Source organism: Notolepis coatsorum (assembly GCF_963971535.1).
Source record: "Notolepis coatsorum genome assembly, chromosome: 4".
Taxonomy (NCBI): Eukaryota; Metazoa; Chordata; class Actinopteri; order Aulopiformes; family Paralepididae; genus Notolepis; species Notolepis coatsorum.
In genome coordinates, this window is record NC_140168.1 from 54,116,629 (window position 1) to 54,127,496 (window position 10,868).

Genomic DNA, 10,868 nt, shown 5'->3' on the forward strand with positions numbered 1-10,868 from the left:
TCACACATTAAAGCGTATAATGTATTATGTGATCATAACATCTTCAAAGTAAAGTGTCACACAGGTGTCAACGTAGGGTTGTTTTTAAATGTGCTTTATAAATAAATGTTACTTGATAATAATTGTAAACAAGTGCATGAGTCGCACACTGTTGTGTAATGGTGCACAACCAAGCTTTTCTCACAGCTCCTTTCAATCTAGTATCATATATATATATGGCTTTTCTTGGCCCCACCCCCAAACAGCTAGCCACTTGCCCACCCCCCCCCCCCCCCCCCCCCCCCCACCCCCCCCCCCCCTCCCCCCCACTCCCCATGTGCATGCTCTCCCAGTCGGAAGTCTTAGCCTGCGAGGCAAGGGATGACAAGTGGTCACATGGGTCATCTCAAGGAGGAGGGAAGATATGGTAGAGAGACAGAGGAAGATGAGGAGAGAGAGAGAGAGAGAGAGAGAGAGAGAGAGAGAGAGAGAGAGAGAGAGAGATGAGAGAGAGAGAGAAGAGAGAGAAGGGGGGTTACCAGGCTTTAGGGGGCTTGTATGCAACCCTGATTAGTGGGAATCAGCTGGGTGGGGATTACAGCTTCAGCCGTCTGATTAAAGACTCCAAACAGACACTGGCAATGAGAGGGAGACTGGGGAGCTAGTTCCTGGAAACTAACACAGAAACAAGACAACAGACAAACACGAGCACAGACAACACAACAGGACATAACGGAACAGCACAACACAGCACAACAACGCACAACACAGCACAACAACAAGGCACACATAGCAACACAAACACGGCACAACACAGCATACACAGGACAGCCAACACAAAAGCACAAACGCAAACAGCACAACAGGCACAGCACACACATAACAGGCACAGTAACAAACACAGCACAACACGGCACACAAACACAGCACAACACAACACGGCACACACAGCACAACACGGCACAGTAACACAACACAGCACACTCGGCACAACTAGCACAGACAAGCACATAACACAGCACACACACAGACACTTATACACAACAAAGCACAACACAACAGTCAACAACAACACAGCAACAACACGGCACAAACACAAGCACAACACAGCACAAACGGACAACAAGGCACAACACACACAAACAGCAAACACGGACAGAACAAAGACAACTAGATCAAACACAGCACATCATTGCACATAAAGCATATAAAGAACATGGCACTTACTACAACACTGCACACAACAAGAACATAATAGGCACATATAGCAATAACATACACATATTATACACTATGAAATACAACACATTCAAACAACACAACACAGATATCAGATAACATAGGACAACACACAGCACAGCACAAGCAGCAAAACACAACACAGCACAACACAGCACATAACACTACAAGCACAACACGGACACAAGCACAACACAACACAACACAGCACAACAACACGGCACAACACGCACAACAAGAACAACACAGACAAACACAACACAACAACAGCACAACACGGCACATAACAACACAGCACATACAGATACATGACAACACACAACAGCTCAACTACGACAAACACAACACAGCACAACCCAGACACAACACGGCACAACACAGCACACACAGGCACTTATAGATTAAAAATACACTATAGACACAACAACACAGCACAACACGGCGCACAAACACAACACAGCACAACCACAACACAGCACAACACGACACGCACAACACAGCACAGACTCAACACTGCACATCAAACACGACACCAACACAGGCACAACACAACACAACACAGCACAACACAGCACAGCACAACGAACAGCACACAACACCGCACAACAAAACACAGCACAACACAACACAGCACAACACGGCACAAAACACAGCACAACACAGCACAACACAACACAACCGCACAACACGAACACAACACAGCACAACACGCACACACACACAGCACAACACTACACAGCACAACAGACACCAACACAAGCACAACAACCAGCTCACACCACAACACAGCACAACACTCACAGCACAACACAGGCACAACACCACAACACAGCACAACACAACACAACACAACACAGCACAACACGCACAACACAACACAACACAGCACAACACAACACAACACACACGGCACAACACGGCACAACACAACACAACACGGCACACACAACACAGCACAACACGGGCACAACACAGGCACAACACAGCACAACACGGCACAACACAACACGGCACAACACGGCACAACACAACACGGCTCAGCACAACACAACACATACACAGCACAACACAACACAACACAGCACAACACAGCACAACACAGACAACACAGCACAACACAACAACAACACAGCACAACACAACACAACACGGCACAACACAGCACAACACGCACAGCACAACACGGCACAACACGCACAACACAACACAACACAGCACACAGCACAACACAACACAGCACAAACACACACAGACACGAACAGCACAACACAACACGGCACAACACAACACAACACACAGCAACACACACAACACAGCACAACACAGCACAACACAGCACAACACGGCACAGCACAACACAACACAGGCACAACACAACACAACACAGCACAGCACAACCAACACGGCACAACACGGCACAGCACACAACACGCACAACACGGCACAACACAACACAACACGGCACACACCACGGCAACAAACACCGCACAACACCAACACAGCACAACACAGCACAACAACACACAACACAAGCACAACACAGCACACAGCACAACAACAGCACAACACGCAGCACAACACAACACAACACAGCACAACACAACACAGCACAACACAGCACAACACAACACAGCACAACACAACACAGCACAACACAGGCACAACAACACAGCACAACACAACACAACACAGCACAGCACAGCACAACACGGCACAACCACAACACAGCACAAACACAGCACAACACGGCACAGCACAGCACAACAACGGCACAACAACAACACGGCACAACACACACACAGCACAACACAACACGGCACAACACAGCACAACACAGCACAACACAGGCACAACACAGCACAACACGGCACAACACAACACGGCACAACACAACACAGCACAACACAACACGACAACACAGCACAACACGGCACAACACAGCACAACACAACACGGCACAACACGGCACAACACAACACGCACAACACAGCACAACACGGCACAACACAGCACAACACAACACAACACGGCACAACACGGCACAACACAACACAGCACAACGGCACAACACGGCACAACACAACACGCACAACACGGCACATCACACACACACACGGCACACAACACGGCACAACACAGCACAACACAACACGGCACAGCACAACACAGCACAACACGACGCACAACACGGCACAACACACACGGACAACAACACGGCACAACACAGCACAACACGGCACAACCCAACACAGCACACACGGCACAACACGGCACAAGCACAACAACGGCACAACACGGCACAACACAAGCACAACACAACACGGCACAACACGGCACAACACAACACAACACGGCACAACACAACACAGCACAACACGGCACAACACGGCACAACCACAACACGGCACAACACGGCACAACACAGCACAACACGGCACAACACGGCACAACACAGCACAACACAACACGGCACAACACGGCACAACACAACACAACACGGCACAACACGGCACAACACAACACGGCACAACACAGCACAACACAACAACAACACAACACGGCACAACACGGCACAACACAACACCACACGGCACAACACAGCTACAAACACGCACAACACAGCACAACACAGCACAACACAGCACAACACGGCACAACACAGCACAACACAGCACAACACGGCACAACACAACACAGCACAACACAACACAGCACAACACAACACAGCACAACACAGCACAACACAGCACAACACGGCACAACACAGCACAACACAGCACAACACGGCAACAACACAACACAGCACAAACAACACAGCACAACACAACACAGCACAACACGGCACAACACGGCACAACACGGCACAACACAACACAGCACAACACGGCACAGTACAACACAACACAGCACAACACAGCACAACACGGCACAACACGGCACAGTACAACACAACACAGCACAACACAGCACAACACGGCACAGTACAACACAACACAGCACAACACAGCACAACACGGCACAACACGGCACAACACGGCACAACACAACACAGCACAACACGGCACAACACGGCACAACACAACACAACACAGCACAACACGGCACAACACGGCACAACACGGCACAACACAGCACAACACAGCACAGCACAACACGGCACAACACAACACAGCACAACACAACACAACACAACACAGCACAACACGGCACAACACGGCACAACACAACACGGCACAACACAGCACAACACGGCACAACACAACACGGCACAACACGGCACAACACAGCACAACACGGCACAACACAACACAGCACAACACGGCACAACACGGCACAACACGGCACAACACAACACAGCACAACACAACACAGCACAACACGGCACAACACAACACGGCACAACACGGCACAACACAGCACAACACAGCACAACACGGCACAACACAACACAGCACAACACAACACAGCACAACACAGCACAACACGGCACAACACGGCACAACACGGCACAACACAACACGGCACAACACAGCACAACACAGCACAACACAGCACAACACGGCACAACACAACACAACACAGCACAACACGGCACAACACGGCACAACACGGCACAACACAACACGGCACAACACAGCACAACACAGCACAACACAACACGGCACAACACGGCACAACACAACACGGCACAACACAGCACAACACGGCACAACACGGCACAACACAACACAACACAACACAACACGGCACAACACAGCACAACACAGCACAACACAACACAGCACAACACAACACAACACAACACAGCACAACACAGCACAACACGGCACAACACGGCACAACACGGCACAACACAACACAGCACAACACGGCACAACACGGCACAACACAACACAGCACAACACGGCACAACACGGCACAACACAACACAGCACAACACGGCACAACACAACACGGCACAACACGGCACAACACGGCACAACACAACACGGCACAACACGGCACAACACGGCACAACACAACACGGCACAACACAGCACAACACAACACGGCACAACACAGCACAACACAACACGGCACAACACGGCACAGCACAACACAACACGGCACAACACGGCACAACACGGCACAACACAACACGGCACAACACAACACAGCACAACACAACACGGCACAACACAGCACAACACAGCACAACACGGCACAACACAGCACAACACAGCACAACACAGCACAACACAACACGGCACAACACGGCACAACACAGCACAACACGGCACAACACAACACAGCACAACACGGCACAACACAGCACAACACAGCACAACACAGCACAACACGGCACAACACAGCACAACACAGCACAACACAGCACAACACAACACAGCACAACACAGCACAACACAGCACAACACGGCACAACACAACACAGCACAACACAACACAGCACAACACAACACAGCACAACACAACACAGCACAACACAACACAGCACAACACAGCACAACACAGCACAACACGGCACAACACAGCACAACACAGCACAACACAGCACAACACAACACAGCACAACACGGCACAACACAACACAGCACAACACAACACAGCACAACACAACACAGCACAACACAGCACAACACGGCACAACACGGCACAACACAACACAGCACAACACGGCACAACACGGCACAGCACAACACAACACAACACAGCACAACACGGCACAACACGGCACAACACGGCACAACACGGCACAACACGGCACAACACGGCACAACACGGCACAACACGGCACAACACGGCACAACACAACACAACACAGCACAACACAGCACAACACGGCACAACACAGCACAACACGGCACAACACAGCACAACACAACACAACACAGCACAACACAACACAGCACAACACAACACAACACAACACAACACAACACAACACAACACAGCACAACACAACACAACACAGCACAACACAGCACAACACAACACAACACAGCACAACACAACACAGCACAACACAACACAACACAGCACAACACAGCACAACACAGCACAACACAACACAACACAGCACAACACAACACGGCACAACACGGCACAACACAACACAACACAGCACAACACAACACGGCACAACACGGCACAACACAGCACAACACGGCACAACACGGCACAACACAGCACAACACGGCACAACACGGCACAACACAGCACAACACGGCACAACACAACACGGCACAACACGGCACAACACAGCACAACACGGCACAACACAACACGGCACAACACGGCACAACACAGTACAACAAGGCACAACACAGCACAACACAGTACAACAAGGCACAACACGGCATGGCACAACACGGCACAGTACAACACGGCATGGCACAACACGGCACAGCACAACACAGCACAACATGGCACAGTACAACACGGCATGGCACAACACGGCACAGCACAACACAGCACAACATGGCACAGTACAACACGGCATGGCACAACACGGCACAGCACAACACAGCACAACATGGCACAGTACAACACGGCATGGCACAACACGGCACAAAACGGCATGGCCCAACACGGCACAACACGGCGCGGCACAACACGGCATGGCCCAACACGGCACAACATGGCACAGTACAACACGGCATGGCACAACACGGCACAACATGGCACAGTACAACACGGCATGGCACAACACAGCACAACATGGCACAGTACAACACGGCATGGCCCAACACGGCACAACACGGCGCGGCACAACACGGCACAAAACGGCATGGCCCAACACGGCACAACACGGCGCGGCACAACACGGCACAACACGGCACAACATGGCACAGTACAACACAACACAGCACAACACGGCACAACACAGTACAACACAGCAAAACACGACACAACACGGTGTAATGGGAAATATTAACACTTTGGTCGCCAGGCTTATATTCTTAATAAACCATCCCACGCTTGAGACGCGCTGTGAAGCACCAGCGGGGCGAGGCGGTGGTTTCTCCACGGCTCCATGCGCCTTGCTGCTGCCGGCTTGTCTCACATGACTCGGTCCAGCTCCAGCAGCAGCGGCCGTCTTCCGCCTGCGGTATCCTCCCTCCAGGCCCCCGAGGCGGCTCGTTCTTATTATTATCCCCCATTGTTCAGGTCGACATGGTCGCACAAACACGTAGGTTTCAATCACTGAGCTGTCTGTCTGTTGTTGTGTGTCTTCTTAGGTTCGGCTACTGTACATGGAGATGAGACCCCCCGCCTCTCTCTCCATAATAGACGCAACCAGGCGTGCATTCTCGTGGGAAAACCCGAAACAACATTTAATAAAGACGAGTGTTAGTTGTGTTTCCCCATTTACCGTCAACATAAAACCATCCACCACCCGTTGGAGGAGTAGTGGGGGAGAAGAAGAGGAATATTTTTAAATAGCAAGAATTATCGACTGGCAACTCTGTGCTCGTCAGACCTGCAGCTGCTGGTACTGTATGGAGAGAGAGGCGGGGGGTCTCATCTCCATGTACAGTAGCCGAACGGTACAGCACAACAAGGCACGGCATGGTACAGCACAGCATAGCATGGCACTGTGAAATAGTGTTACAGCTCACTGTAACATGATGTACAGTACAGCAGAGATGGACCGATTAATTACATTGGCCGATTAGTTCAGCATCAATTATAATGTTTGAAGTAAAGAGCAGAAATAATGGCCAATTATGGAAAATACTGTGTGTGTACTGTATGCATGTGTGCGTGTGTGTGTGTGTGTGTGTGTGTGTGTGTGTGTGTGTGTGTGTGTGTGTGTGTGTGTGTGTGTGTGTGTGTGTGTGTGTGCGTGCGTGCGTGTGTGCATGGGTGTGTGTGTGTGTGTGTGTGTGTGTGTGCCATATTTTGATGCAGGAAGGCTTCTTTAGAGTTATATGAGTTCCTTTTATGTTACCGTGAGCAAACATAATTAACGTTATTGCTATTTAGAATTGTGTTACTAAATTGTAGTTAAAAAGTGTTAAAAAAAAGTTACAAAAATAAAAAAAAGTTTATTTTACATTCAGTTCCATTTTTAGATGTAACCAGTGTTGGGCAAGTTACTTTTAAAAAGTAACTAGTTACAGTTACTAGTTACTTCTTCCAAAAAATAACTAAATTACTTACTCAGTTACAAATTATAAAAGTAACTAGTTACTTCAGAAAGTAACTATTGCGTTACTTTCAAGTACATTTTTTACAAACAACGTACAGGACACAAATCTAAACTATTTAATGTTGCTGTGGGACAAAGTGAGACTAGCCTCCAATCAAATGCCATGTATGTAGATATTATAATGACTATGTTTATATAGTGGATCATACAAATACAAACACAATAGATGTTTTGGAACTTTTTATATGTATTGCCCCTCAACAGGCTACAACTGGGCAACATTAAATGATGCTTGTTAAGCACTATACCAAAAATAAATAACAAATATATACTGATTGATTGATTGATTGAAATGTTTAATTAACAGATTGCAGAATGGGTACAGTACAGTACAGCTCAATACACACAATTGTTAAGGGGATGCAGAGAAAGACTTTCGTCTTGTTTACATCAGGGTCCCCCATTTTCAATTCATAATGACATTTATGACATACAGATATACAGATATAAGAATCTAATCTAATCATCTAAACTAATCTAATCATGACAATTAAGACATACAGATATACACTAGTGCAAATAAAACAAAAAAACAGATGTGTCGTGTGTGTCTCTCACTCTCTTTCTGTATCTCTCTAGTTCTCTCTCTAGTTCTCTCTCTCTCTCTCTCTGAGCACCTGAAGACTGTGCTATTAAGCCAGGAAGTGCAGCACTATGTTGATAAGGCTGTCAGCAGACAGCAGTAGAGCATCCACTACTGCAGTGCCCTGCGCTGCAACACAACAAACACAAGAGTGAACAAAAAACGCTCATGGACCCGTCTCTCGTTGACTGACTCGCTTGTGTTGTTCGTTAGATTCGTTTTGGATTATTTGGGCTCGCCAAACAAACTATCAAAACGTACATGGATCCGCGGACCGCGGTCTCTCGTTGACTGACTTGCTTGTGTTCGACTATGCGTGCTTTCGAACAGCCGCCCAACTCTACCTCTGATTGGCTTACCAGGAAATTGTACTCAACCTCAGCCAATCGTCAGCATGTATGCGATTGTCTCGCGCACTGCCCACTAACCAAGGAAGAACAGTATTGCCTGTCGGCGCAGAGATCTAGTTGGTCTGATGAAAAAAACTGCTTCAATCATAGTAACACGCAGCATTTTTTGGCAGTAACGTTAACGGCGTTATTAAGATTGGAAGAGTAATCCGTTAGATTACTCGTTACTGAAAAAAGTTACTCAGTTAGTAACGCCGTTATTTATAACGCCGTTATTCCCATCACTGGATGTAAACGAATATAATATTATCATATAGATATCATATATATCATGTTTTATAAGGCCTTCATGGAAAGTGTTTTGACCTACTGTTTTACCTGTTTGTAAATACATGCATAACCAACCTGAATAGATTTGGAAGGATTTAAACTAGCGCAAATTTGCAATAGCTGCAACCTTTTTGCAATAGGCCACTCCCATTGCCACACCCCCTAGAGCAAAACCTGTGGCCAGAGAGTGAGGAAACATACGGCTCTGTGTGGACCGACCAAGCAACTAGAGTGACCTATAGACTTCTGCACTTCTGCGTTACATTGAGCTCATGGAGGAGAGAGCGGGGGAAGAAAATGAATGAATGTGGATGAGAGCCTTGACATTAAGTGGTTGTAACTATGGCTTGAAAGTGCCACCCACCCGCTGAGTTTAGCTACTAATATAGTATGAAAAAGAATGAAGAATCGTCTTATTAGCAGGGATCCATTTATAGATCACATAAGAGAGAAGCTAAATCTCCCACCTTCCTGAATGTGACCTTTAAAATGGTAAGTTACATTTATTTAATATGTTGTGAATACACAGTAAAGTAAGCCTTGGGCCTCTGCTTAATACAGCTGCCTGTTTGTGTTTAAAAAAAACATTCCCTTTCAATGTCTTCTTTATTGTTATGTTTAAACTAAAATTGGAAAGTATTAATGTTAAAATATCTTCAAAAGAAATTGTCTGATTCTTTTTTACGTAGCAAAGGAATGTCCATGAAAGCATACCACCATACTATGATGGGAGCATAGCTCCCCATCAGAGGAACATCAGATGAGATGTAGGATCTCTGTAACTCTGTGAGAGCAGCCCTGGAGTCAGTCCACACAAATACATCTGAATAAACTAGAGGAGAGAGTGAGAACGGGGTGAGGGGGGGTGGATCGTGGAATGGAGGACATGAGATGGGGCAGAGATGGAGCGTAAAGAAGAGAGCAAGAGAGAGAGAGAGAAAAAGAGAGATGGGAAGAAGGGGGGGTTCTGCATTTGAAAGATAGTGCTGCATAATGAGAAGAGATCCAAGGAGAGGCAGTTGTAATGATGACTACACACACGGACACACATGCACGCATGCACAGACACACACACACACACACACGCACGCACGCACGCACGCACGCACGCACGCACACACGCACGCACGCACACACACACACACACACACACACACACACACACACACACACA